The sequence below is a fragment of the Canis lupus genome, chromosome 13 (genome assembly GCF_003254725.2).
Source record: "Canis lupus dingo isolate Sandy chromosome 13, ASM325472v2, whole genome shotgun sequence".
Lineage (NCBI taxonomy): Eukaryota > Metazoa > Chordata > Mammalia > Carnivora > Canidae > Canis > Canis lupus.
Genome location: NC_064255.1, coordinates 6890001 through 6914357, shown reverse-complemented (window position 1 = coordinate 6914357; position 24357 = coordinate 6890001). Strand labels below are relative to the sequence as shown.

At 36.6% G+C, this 24357-nt stretch overlaps 1 protein-coding gene and 1 long non-coding RNA gene across 6 annotated transcripts in view; one reads left to right on the top strand and one right to left on the bottom strand.

The window, feature by feature from the left end:
* ZFPM2 (zinc finger protein, FOG family member 2) overlaps window positions 1–24357 on the bottom strand; it is a 457957-nt gene that overhangs the window by 40048 nt on the left and 393552 nt on the right. The gene's annotated exons all lie outside the window — the stretch shown is intronic.
* LOC112662086 (uncharacterized) lies at window positions 10356–13128 on the top strand. Its single transcript, XR_003138204.3, has 2 exons — window positions 10356–10668; window positions 12477–13128. It is a non-coding gene; the product is annotated as an uncharacterized LOC112662086 (long non-coding RNA).

Genomic DNA, 24357 nt, shown 5'->3' with positions numbered 1-24357 from the left:
AGTCTTAGGAAAAGAAGTGGGTTTTCAGTTGGCTCATGAAGAATGTATGAGGCTGATACTGAGAGGAGGCTTGCCCTATTAAAGGAACCCAAGTTAGCTGGTGTTATGTTTACTTTTGGCCATGATGGCAAAGTCAAGAGAACTGAATTCTTATACAGCATGTGCTTCTCTAAAAGTGGGAAGTCCTTTTAATTTTTTCTAAGTCTAACTTTCTTCACCCTTAAAATTAAAAGCTTGATACTTTGGTTGCTTTCAATTAATTCAAAGATCAAAACTGACAGATGATGCCATGCCAATAAATACTGCTATCATGAAACAACTCTAGGTGAGTCTGTAGAGCTTGTAAATGAAATAAAAATTTTTCCATGAGCCTGAGCTGACTCATTCTTATGTGTGAAATGGAGCTACATAATGCTAAGAATCCCGTTAAATACCTTAGAACCTTGCTAGTTTTCAAATAGCTCCTATCAAATGGCATATTAAGAATATCTTTGGAAGGGAATGTCATGATCTAAATAAGAAGATGCCTGATAGCACAGACCAGTAAGCTCAAGCATGAGTTTCATATAATGAATGACTCTGGGTCCAGCTGCGGATATCTTCCAAAATGAATGATCCATTCATATTATAATAGGCCACCTGAGTATACCTGAGGCATATTTTCTGTATGAGACTTCAGAGTTAACACTGCCTTCTCCAACAGCTCTTATATTTGGTAGGTTAGAATAACCAAGGGATGCACACTTTAGTCTCCTTTATTAAAGATCTAGTTAAGGTTTTTGATCAATATGTTTCTAAGATTTCACAATCAGTTTCCTAAAAAATAGAGCAAGAGGTTTTTTTTGTTGTTAAAATTGAATGGAAATAGCAAGCCCCAAAGCATAATATCTGCTGAAATACCTGGAATATTATTGCTCTATTACTTTTAGCAATTACAAATTGCTTTCAGTAATTATAAATACTCATTTTAGAGCCATAGATCCATTTATACATTTTTAAAATATTTTATTTATTTATTTCAGAAAGAGAGAGAAAGCAGGAAGAGGAGCAGAGGGAGAGGAACAAGCAGACTTTGCACTGAGCATAGAGCCTGATGCTCGATTTCATAACCCTGAGATCATAATCTGAGCCAAAAGAGTTGAATGCTCAACCAAGTGAGCATCTAGGCACCCCTGGTCCATCTTTTATTAGGTTAAGCTTGAATTATGACACACCTATGGATAATAAGTATAATGTAGCTGTTATATAAAAGTCACCTGCAATTGTATGTGGAGTAAATGAATAGAGCATTGTGTGTGTGTGTGTGTGTGTGTGTGTGTGTGTGTTTGTGTATGATATCTTCAGCTGCCATGTATTATCTTGGATAGACAAGACTCCCACAATTTTCAGAACTGCAGTGAACACCATGATCTTGTCCCTTCTTTCACTGATGTCATAGTTGTAAATGCTCCCACTGGAGCCAATGAGAGATGTCGGTGATTACTGCCACTGAAGGATATGTCTTGGGTCCTCTTCAGTACTCAGAAAGCAGTCACTTAGGAAAGTTTGTTTAAATTGTGATGATCTACCCATTAATAGTTCTAATATACATTTGCCAATGTCACAGGCAGCCATGGGTCTTGCTGTCCATTACTATACCTGAGTAAGGGTTAGGAAATTCCTATGCTCCCCAATACGCCTTCATCAGACCATCCATCATGCTGGGCTCTCCAACTTTGAAGTTTCATCTGGATATGGTTACAAAAGCCCTGAGAGGGCAGCCCCGGTGGCTCAGTGGTTTAGCGCCGCCTTCAGCCCAGGGTGGGATCCTGGAGACCGGGGATCATGTCCCCTGTCAGGTTCCCTGCATGGAGCCTGCTTCTCCCTCTGCCGGTTTCTCTACCCCCATCCCCCGTGTCTCTCATGAATAAATAAATAAAATCTTTAAAAAAATGCCCTGAGAAAAGATACTGAAATTCTGCTTCTCAGTGAATAGTTGAATAATGGGAGACGTTGGTGGGGGTCCCACGCTGATAAGTTCTATGAAGTTATCTTTTGCAGATGTGGCATGGCTTCAGAACACCAAAAGCCCAAAGGGAGGAGGAAAAGCAAAGGAGGTAAGAGACAATGCAAAGAAAAGAGCCCGCCATGTAGTTTTGCTGAGAGATGGTTCTATTCAACCACCTTCTACCATTCCCAGACTGGTAGCAGGTCACTAGAGAGTATGTGCATAAGTATGTTCAAGAATATAGAGAATTTGGCTAAGTCATAAAAGGACATCAACTGATTCACTAAGCATTACTGCAAAGTTGTCACTTCAAGGTACTGAAGTTTAAGATTATAGAGTCATAAAATATATTCCGAATATATGAACTATGGCTTTGGCCTGGCTGAGGAGGAAAATTTTTAATATGTGCTTAGATTTTCATTTTTAATTACACAGGTGACTGATTAAACATCATCATTAATATAGGAAATTAGAATGTTTTCTTACTAAAGTGAAATTGATCATTGTTTTTACAATTTTATAAACAGACTGGAAGAGCTTTTCATAATATATATTTTAATATATATATAAATAATATATATTTTAAAGCAAAGCATATGCATTTTGGGTCACTACCAAGTTACCTGCCTTCAACTTAAGAGTCTAATATGCAATGAGAGTAAGTGCCGGGGCTGCTATAAATTTGGAGATAAAATGCCTTTAGACGTCACTCTAACAAGACTTGCATGCTATTAGTATTCTCTCAGGGATCAATTTTAAAAGTTGTAACATAATAAAAAATGGTTGGACTATATTTCCCCACAGCTTTCATTTTATTATGTTGCATGAAATATGCCTTTATTGGCTATAGCATTACTGGAAGTAAAATATACTGGGTACTGAAAAATTCTGTCACTTTGTATTAGCTGTAAATTATCGACTAGTATAAACCCTAATTTCATTTGTCACATTCTGTTGCATTGCTGCTCTTCCTTGTTCTCATTCTGTCATTCTGGCAGGCCCGCGCTGCCCCAGGTATCACGGCATCGCCATCTGCACCCGACATCTGTCTCTCTATTGATCACAAGGGTTTAGCACTTGATCAAACAGAGCACAACAGAATACATCTCTTTTTGCAATACTGCCAATGCCAACTGCTGCATGAAATCTACGACAAAAGCCTGCTCTACCTAGTTGAAAAACTGCATTTGTGTGGCTCTGCTTTGCTACAAACTCAGCATTTTCGCCCTTCCAGTCTTACATTGTGCAAGAAATGTGTATACACACACACACACACACACACACACATTTAAATCTAGTTTTCATATATTTGAGAATCAATCAGGTTAGCTGGGACTGATGCCAGGGATGATGGTGAGAGTCACTAAGAAAGGTACGGAAGATAACGCATGCTTTGTAGGCCCACCTAGGCAAAAGCCATTGTTCCTACTTTATTAGTTTGTTTGGGAGCATTGATCGGGATGTCTGAAACCTTTGACTGCCCGGCAGAGTTTTGCATTTTGGCCAGCTGCTCCGGTGTGGCATAAAGGGAGCTTTAACGCCATCCCAGCCAGGAGACTAGCGTTCCATATTGGCGTATGGTGTTCCAGCATTTCAGAAGCACCCATGTTGCTTGTGCCTTGTATGGGCCCTGAGAAGTCTATGAAGCAATCACAAATTTTTGGTTAGCTGCTGGGGAAAACAGCACATTTTCAGAAGGGCTACAGGATGTTTACCTATGTGACTCTCGCTCACCTTAAGGCAGGGCCACATGTGCAGCCATGAAAACCAATGCCAAGATGCTGCAATAAACAGCCAGCACAATGGAAAGATAAGGCTACAGGGAGATATTCAAGGAGAGTAAAAGCCAGAACAGCAGCATTTTTAGTTCCCAGAAACACAATAGTAAGATTAAGGTATGCAGTTATTTTTGTTCTCATATTTTCACACTTTGCACCGTGAGACAAACTGTTTCCAGGGAGAATATCTTACGCTCACCATGTAAACAAATAAATAAAAATGCCCTTAAAATTTTAAGACAGATAGCCATATCATATTTAAAACCTATTGAATATCTTACTAGCCAGAGATTGCACATTTTATTTATAGCCTTACAAATTACTTTGGGGGGCAGGGGGATAGAAATAGCCTTCAACATTAAAAATGCGCAAGTTTTTAAAAATTATTTTTTAACTGATTCATGGTGGCTATAAAATTAGCAGCCTTAGTTTTTAAAAGCAGTATAAGTTACATCATAAGACAAGTGGATTCTAGCAATGTATTATTCACAAGATATTTTGTAGTCAAATACATTAGAGTATATAGTTGTATCAACAAATTAATATTTTAGAGCTAATTGAAATTGTTCTTCCTATAAAGATTAAGCCTCTTCTACCCAACACATTTCAGTCATTAAAATAACACTTTTAATGCCTTGTCTAAACGATGCCTGACATTAATGCAAAGCTATATTAAAGCACTCAAATGGCCAGTTCTTTTGTAATGTATTCTATATGATCAGACATTGGGTCAGAGTTGGGCCGTGTGTATGAAGTAGTATCAAGTGGAAGCTAATTAAAATATATTCTCTATAGAACTTTACAGAAAAAAGAGACCAATAATCATCAGAAGGTATTCTGAAAATAGCATTTCTGAAAGGCTTGCAGTATGCTTTAATCTCCTTGCATAAGGGTAATTTTTGACATAAAGGTTTTATTATAGGCTCAAAACTTCTGTTGGAAAATAATTTTTTACTAGGTCAATAAAATCATTATGAAGTCTCCCAGATGCTTTTTCTTAAATGATTTTTATTTCCTAGAAAATCAAGTTTCATTTTCAAGACAATAAAGTTTTCGGTATTTTGCCCCATTTTCATTCAACTGAACATCTTCCTGAAAATAGAGTTAGCCTTCTCTGTCTCCACTGAGACTACTACTACAATTATCACAGCACACACACACAGACACACACACATTAAATTTCCCCTGATCATCACAAAATGCAGGAAAGCAGATACACTGAAGGTCTGTATTTAGGCAGACTTGTTCACCCACTACAAAAATCCTCCTAATAAGAGCTACTTAAATTTTCTACAGCCGGGGCTAACATTGCAATCGTCATGTTTGGGCTTCCAAATCATGTCCCGGTTTTGTTCTTTGTTATCCCTCTGACATATCTGTGTTAAGAAGGAAACACACACACACACACACACACACACAAACAAATACATGCTTTACCTCCATCAATAGAAAAAATTAGTCACTAGCACTTTTCTCTTATAATTCACATTCCTTATATTCCTTTAGAGAAACTAGATTCAAATGAGAACGGCAGGTCATAGAACAAGAAATTTTGTGCAATATTCATCCAAGAGATCAGGGGTCCTAGACAAAGACTTTGCTCCTGATGTCTTTTATTCAGAGAATTTTCACTGATGTCACTTCATCTCAAACTTTTCATCTCTGCTTGGCATGACAGAATTTGAAGCCTGTACTTACTACTTCCTGCTGTTTAGAATAAAACACACATTTATGAATGAATAATTCTACTTCTGATGCTGCATATTTTCAAGACAGTGGATCAAGAGATTCTTTATATAGCCAGCTGAATACAGACTTATAGCTGGATATTTGCTTTTAAGTTCAATATCTTCAACTTATCTTGTAAATTAGACAGAAATGAAGCAACATAGAAATGTTGCTTCATCAATTTTATCAATAGACATAAGCAACCACAATATTTCATTCTTTTGTAATTGCAGTGTGCCCTGATTCCCATTCTAGATTTTGGACTCAAAGGAAATTCTGTTGACTCTGAACTAGCAACCTCCATCCACCCCGCTGGGGGGAAAAAAGTGGATTTCCTTTTTTGTCTTATTCCTACAGATGGAGAATTTAACATTTACCTCAATAACCAGATTTATTATTGTGATTAGTAATGGGGAAGTATTAGGCAGTGAATACTTGCATGTAATATTTAGAAAACATAAGTGAAAATGTAAACATAAGCATTCTTAAAATATATAGCAGCACACTGGACATGCTAATGATGTTATAAGACTCATACTGGGTGTGAACAGTTGTTGCAACATCCAATCCAATCCTCACTTAAAGAATGACACATTTTTAAAAAAATGACACTTTTAACTAATAGTGATTATAGTATATGAATAAGAATTGAAGTATTATTTTTAGTTCCACGTTGGATGATATATTTGTCATGACTTTGTCTTAGGAAAGCTGCATTATTACATTACTTTATGTACCAGTGAATATATAGTTAACAAACAAGAAAAACACACACTAATTTTTTTTGCCAAAATGTTTTCACACTTTCAGGCAGGTTAATCAGATTGCTAGATATCATAGCTTGGCTAACTGTACTTTGAATTTACTGATTTTTAAATTTGCAGTTTAGAACCTCAAGTTTCTTTTTTCTTTGACATACATTTGTTTTTCTCTGGTGGGAGTTCTTTTTAACATAATTCACAGTTCCAGTAGTAATCCCAATTCCAAAAGAAATTAAGAGAGGTTTATAGTAAAAAGGAAGACTATTCCCAGGAACAGGTTCAATTATAACATTTCTGGTTGAGAGATGAGGTTTGTGTGAACTGTCTGAGGGTTCAGAGGAGCTGTCCACGGGTGGGCTCTGTGTATAAACTTTATGTTATGGTTTCTATGGTCTCCAACCTCCGTGTTAAAAGTCAGATTTCCATGCCACAAAACCCATCATTAGAATTTAAACCACTGATCTCTAGAACCTAGGATTTAAATTCCCAGCATATCATTATGTAACACAAAAAGTCACTTGTCATGGTGGAAATTGCAGCTAATTCCAGGCATCCTACAGCTCTTTGTTTAGTTTGCTAATGAGGAGCTTTGAGAGAGGAGCACGCCCCCTTTGGGTGACCCTAGCCTCTTAGGTTGGTCCTGCTCAGGTGTGTCGGAGATAGTTCCAACATACTCAGAAATCACATGCCTGCTGAAAGCCGGACGTGGTTGATTTTTGAACTCAGAAAAAGGATGCTGAGCTTTGCTCCCCTGCCCTCCTCCCAATTATATCCTGAGAAAATTCTATTTGAGTGGTTTGAAAACCTTGTGCAAACTCTTAGGGTGTCCTAATGAAATGCTAAAACTGTCTACAATTTATATTTTAGATTTCCTTCTGTATTTAGGGAGGAAAAAAAGGTCTTCTACTTTCAGACGTCTATAAAGAGAGGCAGAAAAATATTTAGACCATTATATAGAGGGTTTATGACTGCAACCATACGAGTTGAGAGGTAAGGGCTGGAAGCACATATGATGTGTGTTCTTGAAATCACTCCTAAAGTTCTTTTTTCAAACAAGGTGGTTAATAATTAAAACAGAACAAGTGTTGTTTGCTTATTCTATACAGTTATGTTAAATCATAAGTTAAGCACTATTTAAAATGTTCTACATTGACAAGGAAGGAGAAAATATGTACCCGGGCTTTAAAATATGCGTGTAGTCACCACAAACAACCAACTGTTTCCTGTTTATGACAAAGGAGTAAATAATCCATTGATCTGGCAGCAGGGCACCTGCTTTGCCACCGACTCCGTATCAGTAGTCCCTGAACTCTCATTATTTTTCCTCAATTAAAGTTCATAGTCTCGGAAAGTCTGTGCTGAGCAGATGTACAACTGTTCTTGACAACGGAACACAGAAGAATCACAAATTTAGAAAACTACTGCCATTTCATAAAACCCAGAATCACATCATTTGTTGTGGGGAAGAAACATTACAAACAATATGTCTCTTTTATAGGCTGCTAAGCCGGCATATTACAGAAAAGAATATTAAAGTTCAAAAACTGTCACATGAGCAGTACATTATGAATACAGTAATGCATTTTTTTATGATTCAAATAATGGTTACCGAAATGAAAAAAAAAAAGGAAAATCTTCAGTGGGTTATAATGTAAAAATTGTGACTGAGAATTAGACAGAATTGGAAATATGAGCAAAACCAAGCACAAAGTAATGCTCTGTAGAGAACTACAAAATGTAATAACGAATGTATTTCAGAAATATGAATTTAACTAATGCTAGTTTTATTTGCATCTTTTGCATAATTCTGAAATCTATGAGCCCAGATCATTAAGGCAACCCGTTTCAATAAAAAATGCAGCAAGAATTCAGTTTCAATATAACTAAGAGACACTCGGCTGAATAACTTTTTTTTAAATAATGTACCTTAGGTCAAATACCACAGCATCATCCATTTTAAAAGCTACATAAATATAGCCTCCATCGCTCACAAACCTCCTTCTGTGCTCAAGAAAATGAGAAGGAGAAGTAAGCAGTCAGAGAGATGTTCATTTCCATTTTATTTTTTAAATGCTATCTCTATAAGACATTGAAATACCTATTTTGCCGTAAATAATATGAGGGTCCTATACGACATTTTCTAGTCCCTTCCCTCAACATAATTCTGACTCCACAGTATGTGCTCTACAGACTGTAGCAGATTGTGAGTCTTGAGGTCAGAGTATATGCTTGAAGCATCAATGGCTACACCTGTCATTTTAGTTTTCCTGGGAAGAATGTGTTATTGTTTAATGCTGTAACATGCATTCGTTACAACCCGACTTCCAATTTTGCCACTACCATGGATGTGACTAACCTACCCACCAACAGAAATATTTTAATAATATTTTAACTTCTACTCTCGGTTATAATTATGTTTATTTAATTATTTGAGACACATAATTTTCTCCTAGCCATGCAGACTCCTGCAATCCACTTTGGTTTTTCTCTATTACTGCATTTTCCATGATGCAGTTTGGAAAGAGGGAAATAAATAAGGCTTGTACTTTTGAGCATTTGTAAAAACGTTTAAAGTCTGTATAGTGTGATTATCGGTAGGGAAACATTTTACCTCTTCACATTTCCCTACTACTTGCACCTTATTAACATACAGAATATTTTGAAGAAATTATCAAACTTGATTGGAAACATCTACCTTGTATTCACTTAAAGTCTGCACGCTGAACTGAAAATTCAGTTATTACAGGGCTTGATGAGACCACAGTCTCCCTTGGACAAAGGGTAGAGTTAAAATATCCTGGGTGGTCAGAGCTCTTTTAGTAGCTTTGTTGCAGGAGAAGCCTGTTTTTATGAAAATTCTTTTTGTACATTTTCCCCAAAATAGACTTCTTAAATTTACATTTAAAACATCATAGTTGTTTCTAAGATACATTTCACCAATTTCCCTCTTGGCAAAATTGGTTGTGCTCCACCAGTGTTGCTCTTCTGAATCAAGCAAATTATGAGCATTACTCTTGCTCATTTCAGCCTTAAAAAAACAGCTAAAAAAAAAAAAAAAAAAAAAAACAGCTCAAAGTGTAGCAACCAAAGGATTCAGCATCCAAATGGACACATATGCTATATGGAGCCAAACTGCTCATCTCTCAAGAACCTCAATAAAATCACGACAGAAATAATTTCTAACACAGAACTTAGAAATATGCATTGTTTTAATAATTTCCAGAAATATTTTATTATACCAATCTAATTTCATTTTCCTTGAATAATATTGATTTTTTAAAAAATCACTATTTTACATACTATTTATAAAATTTTAAAAAACTAAGTTAAAAAACTGCAGCTATAAGAGTACTTTTGAAGCAATTAATTTAATAAGGTAATTTCATTTCAGATAAAATTACACATGCAATGAACTAAAACCATAGAGTTGCCGGGGGTGGGGGGGGGGGGCGGGGGGGGCGGGGCACCTGGGTGGCTCAGTGTCTGCCTTTGGCTCGTATCATGATCTGAGAGTCCTGAGATAGAGTCCTGCATCAGGTTTCCTGCTTCTCCCTCTGCCTACATCTCTGCCTCTCTATCTGTGTCTCTCATAAGTAAATAAATAAAATCTTTTTAAAAATAAAATAAAACCACAGCATTGGAAGCAGGAGAGTTGGTTGCAGAGACAAGTTACCAAGAGATGTTACTGAGATCTATCAACTTGGGATAGATTCTGGAATCTATTCACTCTTTGATGGTAGTTAAGTTATTCATACTTCCTGAGACTTGGTTTCTGCTTCTGTAAGATGTGGACAATTCATTCTACAAGGCCTTTTTTTTTTTTTTTTTTTTTAAGATTTCAATAAAAGAACATATAAAGTCTCATCACACAGTAGGTATTCAATAAATATTAGCCCCATATTGTTCTCTGTCTTTTGCCCTTGACCAAGCATTACCAAATGTATGTTCCTTGTTCTTGGTTTTCTGTCATTGACACTCACTGATATGGTCCAGAAGAAATCTTACACAACCTTACTTCCATGTTTTTCTCCCTGAAATATTCATTACATTCAAATTCTTAATTATGATACTGGCATTGTTTCCAACTTGATAAAGCACCAAAGGTAACAGAATAGCATTTGTGGGGGAGCCAAATTCCCCTCTGCCTCCCATCTTTTCTGTGTCTTTCCTTCCTTTTCTTTCTGCCTGTGCCTTCTCCCTTACTACTGTTTTTTCTCTCTCCTCCCTTCCATTCTCCCTATCTCCCTCTAACCCCATTCTCTTTTCCATCTTACAAAAGATTTTGTTGATTATGACCTAACAATCCCTTGGCACCTTGTGGCACCTTGTAGAGGACTGCTCTTAAAGATCTGGCAGTCCTAAGCAGAGAAAAACACAAACATGACCAGGACATACCATAACAGCGTTCTGCAAGGTATGCAGGGGATTCCTAAAGCTTCTTAGAACTTCTTAAACGAAAACAATCTAAGGTAGACTGGAGCCCATGGAGGAAGTAATGCTTGTTTCATAGAAATATTTTTGTCCACTTGTCCTTATTTTTTGGTAAGGATTTATTTATTTATCCTAGAGGTGGGGGGGAGGGGCTGAGGGCAAGAGAGTCCTAAGCAGTCTCCACTGAGCACTGAGCCCATGTGACCTGGGGCTTGACCTCAGGACCCTATTCATGACCTGAACCGAAACCAGGAGTTAGAGGCCCAACCCAGGTGTCCCTCTCTATTTGCCTTTAAATATGTATTTGATCAAAGGGGACAATTTATTTCACTTAATGCTTAAAGAAATCTTTCCCGGCTCTCATGACATGCCAGGGAGTTTTTGTTTCGTTATTTATTTTTTTTAATATTTATTTATTTATTTGAGAGAGAATGTACATGAGTGGTGGGTGGGACTCAGAGGGAGCGGGAGAGAGAATCCTAAGCAGATTCCCCACTGAGCACAGAGCACAATGCAGAGCTTCATCTCAGGACCTTAAGACTGTGACCTGAGCTGAAATCAAGAGTCACATGCTTAACCCTACTGAGACAGTTTATTTTGTTTTTTAAATCTCTTATCATTTTCTTAGAGCGCCTTAGCAAGTGGTAATTTTACCTCTTACACATTACACAGAAATATGCAGACTACTTGGTAGGTTTTCTTTTTATATTTTTATATTTAATTTTTTTTAATAGCAGAAGCATTTTAATTGTAGCCTTTCAGAATGGCAAAATATGTTCCTCTGTTTTGCACTTCAGTTTTACTTTCCGTAGTTTTGTTTTTGTTCCTTCTTAATATTGCCACTGAAACAAATTTATTTATGAAAAGGGAATGGAAGGAAAATGAGTTGATAGAGACTATTACCGAAGCCTCAGCAATGTCTCCAGTAGTCTGGATAAAACCACTATGTCCAGCTATTGCCAGCAATTCAGGTCATTTCTATATTGGGGCTCTCATTTTTTCTCAGTGATTTAATGGCAAGAACATAGAGGTTCATTCCATTAAACACTGTTTCTCTAGATGGTAAAATTTCTGGTATCCTTAAAAACTGAGTTAATCCTTTTGATTTATTCCTAAAGGCAAAATTGGCAGCTGTATCAATGCATCATGTTACACCAATTTGGGTGCAAAGTGATCATGGGACAATTAATGCGGAGAAAGTGGTGCTATCAGTTTAGTACTTCAAACCACCAAGAACTTCAAAATTACATTAAAGAAGCAAAATCATAAATCATTTTTTCAGATCAATTTTTAATTGAAAAACTCTATTCATCAGTATAAACCAAATAACCCATTGCCAGAAAAAAAAAAAAGGCAACCGATTACAACCACTTATTTACCTTTCAAAAGACAGAATGCCCTCAACATTTTATGTCTGCTTAAAAAAAAAAAAAAAAAAGTGTGTTCTACTTCTTAGGGCTCTTAGCATTAGATATAGAAAATGCAAATATATTAATGATTCCATTATCCTTTACTAGTACTTAATACATCAAGACTGCACATTGCTATTCTAAGCCTTAGTTTAATATTTAATTATCAGGCTCAATATATATATTCTCTTTTGGATTTTAAAATATTGTTTGTTCTAGAGCCTTCCTTTACAATGACCAAGATTTTTCTAACTGTTCATTGCCTATTTCTACAATGACTAGAAATAATTATTAATATAAATTAGATAAACTGACTAAGCATAAATAATATATACGAACTGTCTTACTCACTCATGCCTCTATCCCTTCTTTTATCTTTGAGGTTTTGTGACCTTCACAGTCTCAATAGACTCAATAGGAGATCATTTAAGGATGTTTTATAGAAGATTAACGAGAACAACATTCAAGCACAAAGATATTGTTATTATATTTTGGTCAACAATAGAAAAAAAACCCCATTTACCTGCAAAGAGATACAGATGCTTATGTACTCAAACGCACATTTGCTGAAGTAAACTAAGCAAGTTGATTGGCACTCAAACTTGCCAACTGCTAAAGGAGCTCAACCTCAAAATATTAAGCCATACCACAGCTGTGTGAATACATGAATTGGTTCCACTTTGAAAATTTCATTTGCTACTATGCAATACTAATGCATCTTGTAAGAGGTTTAAGGATTTCTTCAGAATCACTTCCTTTTCACCAGTGTTACCACACTACTATATTTAACAGAGACATTTACATGCTTTGCATTTTAAGTGCCTTGGAAATCCAAGCACAGAGCCTGCACATTTCCACCGCACCATCAGATGTAATGAGTTATGGTACTATCGGCATGTTGATAAGCTATAGCCCAAAGAAGAACAAGAAGGAAGTATAAAAAATATGGCCAGAGGATGGGATAAAATTATCAGCTAGTGTGTTTTCCTGTTTGGTTTTAATCTACATTTAATTAAATTCTTATCTTCTGTGTACTTATGGTCGCATTTGAATGGCGAGACTGCATTCATTATGAATGGTAAAACTTAACTCAGAGAACATTACATGTGGTTTCTTTTAAAAAGAGAAGAAGAAAAATGCTGTCTTTATTCTTTACACTCAGGTCTTATGAAAGGGGACCAAACTTTCTCTTAGGTCAAGTGCAGTAGCACTTAACCTTTGGGTTAACTGATTTGGAAAGTGGGACTTAAATCAATTTTAATGCGATTTTTTTTTAATTTTTTACAATTTGGGAATGTCATTATCAAATTCTGAGCCTGAACAGAGCTGGCAAGGGGAGCAGTGAAGTGCATTAAGGAAATGCCTTCTTCATTCTTAAAAATAGAGATGATAACAGAAAGTTTTTATTAGTCCTGCAAAATGTGTTCATTAGTCTGCATCCTTAATTATTAAAACCATTACATTTCCTTGTCTTTATATGCTGAAATAAGAAAAAAATGTGCCTTAATTGCTATTTAATTTTTTTCTTGTGTCACAGACCCTTTGAGTTCATTCAAGCATCCATATATTTCAGAGAAAAATAACATGTTTTGAACATAGTATTATTTTACACACCTGCTAGTTTCATAACATTTTTAGTTCTATTCCAGGAATGGTAGGACAAATTGACAATGTCCTTAAGGCAATATTTGGTGTCTGCAATAACAAGCATGATTTCCTTGGGTCAACCTAAAGATTGTGTCAGCCTTAACAAAGGTAAAGAGGGGCAACTGTTTCTGATTTAGGTTTGAATGTTTGCTGAAGAGCTGAGGTTTGAGATCATATTTGCTATTCCCAATGGATCAAAATTCACCAAAAACAAGAACAACAACAAAAAATGCTCCACGGTTATGGAATGAAGAAGTCATGGGGATGAAAGAGCAGAGGGAATATAGCCAATGGTACTGGAATAGCATTGTATGGGACGGATGGTAGCTATTCTTGTGGTGAGCACAGTGTAAGGTATACAGTTGTTGAATCACTATGCTGTGCACCTGAAACTCATGTAACAGTGTACATCAACTATACTTCCATAAAAAGAAGCTCTATAGTTATACCATATAACTGTGCTATAACACACATACACACACATATACATAGGTATATGCATTCTCTTAGTATTCTTATTTTCACATATATGCTAGGAGAATACAGATTATCCTGTCACGTTTTTTTCATAGCTTTTCTTAAAATCAACAATGTGTGACTCATATACCAATAAAACAAGAACATTTCAAATGAGCATTTGTTATTACTTTGATATTTTACACAATGGGAAATACTAACTGAAAAAGACTTAACAATTCCAACTGAAAGCTCAAATTTATAATTATATAATAATAGTTACCAATGACACATTTTCCTCCAAATAGGTCCAGCATGAATATATTGGGAATGATATCATTTCACTACTCAGCACTGTTTTTGAAAGGAGCTATAGATTCCCAACAGTTGGGCCAAAAAGTTTTTATCTGACATACTAGATACTCCTTAACTTTGCTGTGGAATGGGATGCAAAGACCTTCTCCTGAAAAGCCACTAAAGCATTCATTTACCCACAGCTCCGGGAGACAAAGGATGCTTTCAGTATATATCCCTTACACTTCAAAGGTTTCTTAATAAAATAAGCATTTTTATTTGGTTGGGCATTAATTCAATTCAGTAGATGGGATTGCCATTCTCCTGTACATAACTGGATGTTAAAATCACAACTGGGATGAATTTAAAAACTAGTAATAATTCTACAACATTAAGTTTATTTTCAAAAATTATTCTTAATTCTCAGAAACTAAGCCAAGCTAAAATATCCGGAATAGATGACAAATCCTGGATAATAATACATATCTTACCCTTCAAGCACAGCTCTCTGAAATTATAGATTGATGACCATGTTGTATCATTGACATATGATACATGTAAGTTAAAGATAATATTGGTAAAAAAAAAAAGATAATATTGGTAACTTGTTTGGGTTTAATTAATTATGCTTCCCCAAAACACTCTATATGTATTCTCTTATGAAGTATAGTTACAATATATGCTTTTGTTTCGTTGTTTCTTTCAGTAAACACATGCATGAGATGGTGTAGAAGCACATACAGGAACAAGCTGTTTTATGTGATGCCTTTATCTGAAGAATCTGAAATGTTTAGGATAATTCAATTCAATAAACATTTATTGAGCAATAGTAAATTGACCTAATTTACTATGAGGCAGTCACTGTAAGATACTGGGTAGACATGATACAATCTACAGTCTCTGTAAAGGAGTATAATATAGAAAGTCAGTTCTGTAATATAGTTTGTTAAGGGTTATATAGTATAAGGATACATAAAAAACTAAGGGAGTGGGGATGGAGAATATATGACATTCAAACTGATCTTGAAAAGAAGAGCTAGAGCTTGCTGGGTGGATAGTTTTGTGGATGCTTAAGATGGAACATATGTACAACTGTATTATTCCCTTAAAATCATTGAGATAATTGGTATTTACCATGCCAAAAATGGCAAAGAAGAGGAGAAAACAATGCCTGCATTAAGTTATAAGATTACCAGGATGCAATTGTATGTGTATAATGATATGGCCCAGGGTGCATCAAAGTAATTTCTGTGTCCTTATTCCAGCCACAATGGCCCTCTTTAAGTTTTTTCAAGTGGACCATTCACTCAGCGCCACAGACCATTTGCACATGCTGTCCTCACTGGTTAGAAATCTTCACTCTATTCCTATTTGATTTAATTCATCCTTCAAATTCAGCCCATGCAAAGGTCATTTCTTCAAGAAAGCTTTCCCTGACCTTCCCTAACTCATACATACACACACACACAAACTTATTCACATACAATCTGATTGTGTATGCCTGGTGATAAGCCAGCAGAGAACTGTGTTCTTCTCTTTTCCTGTTTTCTATAATGGACTCGGTTTGTGATCTTACGTTTGTTAGTATCTGCCCTTCTGACCTCCATGAGAACATGAACTTAATCTATTTGGATCTACATTACATCCTCAGCACTGGAATATGCTGGAATAGCATGTATGGGACGGATGGTAGCTATTCTTGTGGTGAGCACAGTGTAAGGTATACAGTTGTGGTGCCACACCAATGATGTACTGACTACATTTATGAATATAAGTAAGAACCTTTGGCCATTCAAGGTGGGACCATGGTTCCCAGTGCCAGGAACAAGATGAACTGAGGCAAGAGTATTGCTCGTTTGATACTGGTGGAAGTGTTCAAACATTTGTAATGCACCGTGGCTAAACCATTTAAGAGTATGTACACTTCCACAGAGAGTTATAAAAAGAATGATAAAGAGCCAGGAGAGGGAGGAAGTCAGTATTCTCCACGCCCAATCCTAGCTCTGTAGGCAAGTCAGATATCAGGATATCATTTTCACAGTTCGTCTATGTGCATGTCTACAACATGCATATTTATGATGCTTTAAAGGTTTGGGGTTCACTTGATTTGATTTAAAAGTGATCTCTATGTTGAAGGGTAAAAAAAGTTCACATGCCCTTTCAGTAATAATTCAAATATTTATTATTGTTATTTTTCTCAGCTGCCTTTCAGGAAAAAAAAAAAAACCACACTTTGAACTAAGTAGAGAATGATAAATGAAATCTATGAAAATCAGGGATGCCTGGGTGGCTCAATGGTTGAGCGTCTGCCTTTGGCTCAGGGCGTGATCCCAGAGCCCTGGGATCGAGTCCCACATTGGGCTCCCTGCAGGGGGCCTGCTTCTCCCTCTGCCTCTCTCTCTCTCTCTCTTTCTCTCATGAATAAATTAAAAAAAAAAGAAGAAATCTATGAAAATCATGAAACTTGGGCTGATGGAAGAAAATGTGTTCTTGTGGATTGTGTATGCATTAAAAATACATGCTTGAAAGAGGGTGCTATATAATATGTTCATTCTTAGTTTATGGTAGACGCAAAAGTAATTTAAAGGAAGAACGTTTGTTGTGAGCCTCTGCTCCAAATAAATGAGTTGGTATATAAAGCACTGGGAGTTGAAAAACCACAGGCACACAGGGCCTGTTTCATAGGAAGCGCTTCTCTGTTTCGTAAAGGGAGCCCAGAGGACCCCGGGGATCTGAGTGTTTCAGATAAGACCACCCCTCAACACACATGCTTTCTTCTCACCCTCAGGGGATTGAGGAGACCAGGCCCCTGCATGTTCCTAGCTAGCCTCACACTGTTCCTCCCTGACACTCATAGCTCACTACATCTCCAAGTTCTGACATAACTGGAACGAATACTGTGTGCTTATGGACATTAACTTAGACTACTGTGGCAATCATTTCCTAACGCATACAAATAGTGAGTCATTATGTTGTACACCTGACACCAAAATAATGTCAATTATATCTCAAGAAAAAAATAGATTAAAATTAATCTTATTGTCCATTTTATCTCTTTTATTTTTAAAAAATATTTTATTTATTTGAGAGAGAGCATGAGCATGAGTGGGGGGGAACAGTAGAGGGAGAGGAAGAAGCAGACTCCCCACCTAGCAGGGAGCCCAATGCGGGGCTTGATCCCAGGACCCTGAAATCACCCGAGCTGAAGGCAGCTGCTCAAACAATGGAGCCATCCAGGTGCCCTTTATCTGTTTTAATCAGTTATTCTCAGAAGCCCCGGTCTCCTGTGACCCTCAACTTCATAATATGATCTCATACAACCTGACTGACATTTCTTCTCTCATCTTTTACCAATCCTCACACTTCTCCACTGATACTCAAGGGAAATTACCAGCAAAATCTTCCACAGCCGTAACCCCTTCTATGAACATTCACTTTGCCTCCTGGCTATTCCCCTCTTGAATAGTAGCTGATTTTCCTCCCACGAGAAAATCCCATGGCGTATCACTTCACCTGAAGGTGGAATAGTTGTCCTTGGCCCTCGCTGCAGATTATTCTCCTTCCCTTATTCTAAAAACATGTTTCGAGTATCATATGATCACAGGGTCACTACTTGCCATGGTCATTTAGAGATTTCCATGTCATTTGTCATCATTTCTTGAAAACTTAGCTCCTGGGACTTCTGGTGTGCTGCTCCTGTAATTACTTCTTAGTAATTACAAACTGCACAATATCCAGGTGGACAATCATATGGACTCTTCAGTTCCTTGACCTCTTCTCTCCCAGAGACCTTCCTCTCTACCCTATCTCCAACCATTCATTCTCTAGGCTTTTTAAAAATGGCCAAGGGATCCCTGGGTGGCTCAGTGGTTTAGCACCTGCCTTTGGCCCAGGGTGTGATCCTGGAGTCCTGGGATAGAGTCCCACATCAGACTCCTGCATGGAGCCTGCTTCTCCCTCTGCCTGTGTCTCCGCCTCTCTCTCTCTCTCTCTCTGTCTCTAATGAATAAATAAAAATCTTTAAAAAAATTAAAATGGCCAATAATTGTGACCCTCCCTTGTATGATTTCACATCTCAGCATCTCACACTCAAACCATAGCTCTTACCACTCTAATTTACTTTTTCTAGAACTTTTGTTTCAACACTAATGTCACCGGCACCTAAAATCCAGTTTCGCTTTTTTCCCCACTGTCCTATATCCCCTTCTGTCATTAATCATAAGCCTTTCCTTGCAAATATCCTCCATTCTCTCACTCTCTCTTACTGTACTGGAGTAGTCTGGGATTTACAACCAGCAGCAGACTAGCTGAAGAAAAACACACAGCAGTCCTGTCTCCATTGAAAATCATGATCAACACCATTGAGTGGGTTGGTAGTGTTTCCCAGCAATCACACTATATTTCCCTAGTCTATTTGCTCTTTTGCACCTATTCCCCAGCCATTCTTTCTCATTCCTGCTTCTGCTTCCCTAAGAAATCTGTAGTAACTAAAAGAAAACTTTGTTTCCACCTCCATATCAACTTTGTGCAGCAGTGTTCATCTACTGTGTTGCCCTGACTATAATTACAGACATGTTAACCATGCCCCTAGTTAAGGTCAAGCCCCCAACTTGGGTACTAGATGCTGCCCTCTTTCCTGCAAACATCACTTTTTCAGCCTCAATTGGATCATTCCCATCAGCATGAAAACATATTATAATTTCTGTATCATAAACAAGAAGAACAAGAAAATATGACCCCCCAGGTCTTATTTATCTATTCTCATTTATAGCAAAATTCCCTGAAATAGGCAACTCTGTTTGCTATTTCCCAATCAGGCTTTCCACTAGGTGCTCACTCCTACAACTATATGGAAACTGATCTTGTCAATATCCACAAGGACACTGCTAAATCCAAGAGTCATATCTAAGATTTTGTCTTACTTGAATATGAGAAAAATTGAACACAGTTTTTCCTTGAAGTACTTTCTTCCTCTGGCTTCTACTTAGCACACTCTTCTGGTATTCTGACCTCACTGGTTTCTCTTTCTCAGTTTCTTTTCTGGGTCCTCTGGCGTCATAGGCTACTCTCTCCTCCTCCTTGATTATGTCTAGCCACTCTGGGCTATCCTGCTGTTCTTGGAATGTGCCACAGCACTCCTGCCTCAACCTGCAATATTCCTGCCCAAGTCAGCTGAATGATTAGCTCCCTTAGGCCTTCTCAAATATCCTCTTCTCAGTGAGGTCTTCACTGATTACCCTATTTTAAATTTCAAACCTCCTCTGTGCTTTATTTTTCTCTCTGCCTTATTTTTCTCCATAACACTTTTTAGCATTTGACAAAGTCTATGTGTTATACATTTATTTACCTTCTTATTTACCTCTTATTTACCTTATATTCCCCTGATGGAATATAAGCTCCTAAGGGAAGAAGTTTACTATTCTATTTGATGCCTAGGACAGTAACCGGACAGTAACTATTTACTGAGTAAATCAACAAAACAGCCCAATATTTTAACTTTTTAATGTATTCCTTATGCTCTACATGAAAATTGTTTTCTTGTCTATTTTCCATGACTCTAAAATATTATATTTAAACATTAGTGTGCTAGACTTCTCTGGTATTTTAATAATATAGAATTGCACACCCATAATTAAAGCTAATTTTATTATTTTACAATGTTATTTGCCTTTAGTGCATATTTCTATGCTATGAAAATTATTTACCATTATCATTTTATTGCTTTATTCTCATATTACATTAGAATAAACACTATTATGTTGACATTAACCAGTATCTCTCATATTTATATTGACCAATTCTTTTTGTATTTCTCCTTGCCCTTCTTTTATGTTTTAACCTTTGTAGGAGACAGGGAAGAGGATGATAAAAATGTGTTTGTGAAATATTTTATTTCTAGTAGAACAGACCTATATGAGGCAAATGGATTTAAACACTTTGTAATAGCTGCCATTTCTGAACCCCGCTTTGGTTGTCTGTGAAGCATGTAATGAAATTAAGAAGAGCATAAATAAAGGATTTGGGTAGATTTCCTTGTCTTCAGGATCAATTATTTTGACCTAGGTCCATTAGCCAGACTGCCCCAGTATTAAGGAGCAATTTTTAGTAATTTTAAGCCAAATACAATAATTTCTGGGGTTAGGTAAGGATCTAGGGAAAAGAAAAGGAGGTTATAAGGAAGCAAACTTGCAGAGAGAAACATAAATTCAACTCTCCCCAAAATAGACCTGGAAGTATGACATCCATTATTTGTACTGGCAGTGATTTCCTTACAATTGTTGACTTTTTTTTTTTTTTTTTTTTTGCATCAACCTCTACCCTACCATTTCTGAAACATTCCAAAGAAGACTTGAAAGAAGCTGTTAAAAGCATATCTGCCCAGAAGCCCTGGAAAAACTATAGCTGCAAAGTGCCTTTACTGTTTACACAAGAGCAATCAAAGGCACCAACAAGCAAGACAGCTGAAACTGTTCTCCCAGGAAAAGAAAGGAAAACTTATCCAAACTGAATATTTCTGTGAAACAGGTTATAGGGAATTCTGGTTCTGCAGCCAAGTACGCATCCCCCATATGCTTGTGTATTTCTCCTTATAAACATGAATATTCATTAATGCAATTCCAGGAGATGGGAAAAACCTAAGTACATTACAAAACATTAGGAACAGCAGAGGAAACTTCAATGCAATCCAGGTACCCACATAGACATATATGATTTGCATCAAAGAACTGGGCAAAAATGATGACAACTACATTTCATTTACCGGCCATAATCTGTGACTGAGTGGTTTGATCTGTATTAGTTACTACGTTAAAGGCAAAGTTGTTATTTGACAGTTCTTTACTGGAACTCTTGTTAAAATCTAAAGTATTTCCTTTTGTTTTGTTTCCCCCCTTAGGCCGAGGTCAGAGAACAGAGAATCATTTGAAGCATGCATTGTTTCACAGAAGTGTTCTCAAGGGTTATTGAGGTAGTTACTCTACTCCTTAAGGACTTGGCACTTTTATTTTTTATTTCCTTAGTGGGATTTTATTTTATTTTTTTGGATGTTCACTTTCCAGTATTGCTAATGTTCCTACTGCCAACAGATACTTCGTTTTCTAAGCCGATGTGAGCTAGGAAACCAACTAACTAGTTTGTATAAATTGTGCTCAAATTAAGAGTTTGTCTATGAATTCTGGGTAAAGGTATGAGGAACTCTTCTATCTAAATGAGTGTTTAAATCAAAATCTATATTTGTATCTATTGAAATGTATACATATATTTAAATTTGGGTGCTTTTTGTCTGTTTTCTCATCCTTCTAGTTTCCTGTGTTCTGGAACATAGCAAAATTATATAGAAACTATATGTATACATGAAATATTAAAATCATATTTGCTTATAAGAGAGTATCTTCTACCACAAAACGCTCACATTTAAAAGTTCTATAAAGGGCTTTCTGATCAAAAGAAGACAAGGCATAAGTTTCTTCAATGGTCCTACATCTGGGTTTATCCCACACCAACTGCCTCTGCCACACCATCCAAGTTTGACTCCAACAAAAGCAAGTCCTATACTGAGGTGTGTGGTTGGGAAAGTTTGTGTCTAATATGCCCTGGCCCCCAAAGCTGGTCCTCTGGTTCTGTCCCCAGAAGAGGTTTGTGATGACATTGGCAACCAGTGACTAGAAGGGTCAAGATTACCGTAAACCTGACCATTCAGAACAGACAAGCCCAGATTGAGCTGGCACCTTCTGTCTTTGCCTTGATCATCAAAACCCTCTAGGAACTACTCAGAGATGGCAAGAAGGCAGGGAAGCATTAAGACAGTGGAAATAACACTTTTGATGAGATTGTCAATATTACCTGACAGATACAACACCAATCTTTGGCCAGAGAATTCTCTAGAACCGTTAGAGATCCTGGGGCCTGCCAAATTTAGGGCTGCAATGTTTATAGTTGCTACCGACATGTCATTATTGATGACATCACCAGGGGTATGGTAGATTGCCCAGCTATAAGAACTACAAAGGAAAATGTCTTGGTAAAGGATCATTTGACAACCCCCCAAAAGTCATATGTAGTTGACATTATCTCTTAGTGAAATATAAAGATAATCTGGTAGAGAATTTTCTCAGATTTACAGTCACGATGTGGTCATGCATACAAATCCCCTTGTCTGCCAAGTAAGAAGTCGTGAATCTAAGAAGACCATAGGTGAACTTCACTAGGTCCATGAGCACCCTAAGATTATATGCAAAATCATATGTGCATATGCACACATTTTAGCTGAATGATTTAAGAATTTTGTGGGAAGGAGGCACCTGGGTGGCTCAGTCCAATGTCTGACTCTTGATTTTTGGCTCAGGTGATGATATCAGGGTTGTGAGACTGAGTCTGAAGTAGGGTTCTGTGCTGGGTGTGGAGCCTGCTTAGGATTCTCTCTGTCCCCTGCCCCTCCCCATATTCTATCTCCCTTCCATTAAAAAAATTGTGTGAAGAAATTTTTAAGCACCTAATGACTATTTTTTGTATTTTTAAAATATTTTTGAAATACTTAATGTAGGCTATTAATAAATTGATGAAATAACAGTCATTACATCAATTTATATTTCAATGTGAAGAGTCACTGATATTTTATCTGGTGTTAATTAAAAATATTAGAGATGTCACTCATAGAACAAATGTCTGTAAGGACTTGCATTGTATTTGTAGAAGACACAGTCCTTGTGTACAGAAGCAGAATTCAAATGTTTAGGTAGTGAGGAAGTTGTCTAATAAATTACAATATTCTTGTGGAATATTCTTCCATGTGTAGCCAATCATTGGCAAACCCAATAAATAATGCAAGCATCAATAAATCCTTAAGTGTTTATTATTTCTTACTGTGCTTCTTGGGGGTCTGTGCAGTGGTGATAATATGACTCATGGGTTTGTCTGAACAATTATCAATATGCTTGGCATTTATTCCATAGTGGGAAAGAAATGAATGAGAATAAATGTCGGTTGCTTGCCCTATGTTCTAACTATTGAAAAATCTTTGTTTTTATCTGCTTATTTTTCAAAGGATGCCAAACTGGCTCCTTATGAATGTGGTATGCATTAGGGTTAGTGTTAATAGAGTAAATTAAACTATCTTGAAGTATACCAGAGATTCAAGGTCAAAGCCATTCATACTGAGATGAATAGTAACTTGGCAACACTTCTAAATGCCTAAACTTTAGAAGTATACTAGAAGTTTACAGAGGCTTTTATTCGGATTCATATTCTGTTGGCAGTTTCTACACTTAGGAGATCCCAGTTTAGTTCACAGATATATTGGCATCTGCAGTGTGACTTGATTTCTACTTCAGTTCTAAAATTTTGACCATCATGGCATATTAAAATTTTACTAAATTAGAGAAAAAATGTTAATGCTTTAAAATAGATGTTTAAACATTAATACTTAAAATATCTCTTAATAAATCAGTAAAAGTAACATCATCTTTAACAATTTACCAATAGCAACATTACTTTTGTGCACAAGTTGGAAAATTCCCATGGAACAATCATCTTTCTAGGTGTTTACAGAGATGTTAAGGTTTTGAAAAGGAGATAAGAAATGTATTAGCTTGTTTTCCTTGAAGGTCCTCATGAGAAGGCTTAACGCAGCTGGCTGCGTGTTGCTGGTCTACCTACTTACTGGAGAGACATATCCAAGGAGATACAATTTGGAGTCATGTAATGTATAGAACAGCAAAAATACTGGCTTTTCTCCTGCCAACAGAGCTTAAAATTTGTGTTTTCATGCATACCAAAGTTTAAATTACTTAAAAATTACATTATGTATTTATGATAAGGTAATCATGAACATTTTGGTGATGCCTCCTAACATTTTATGTAAAACTATT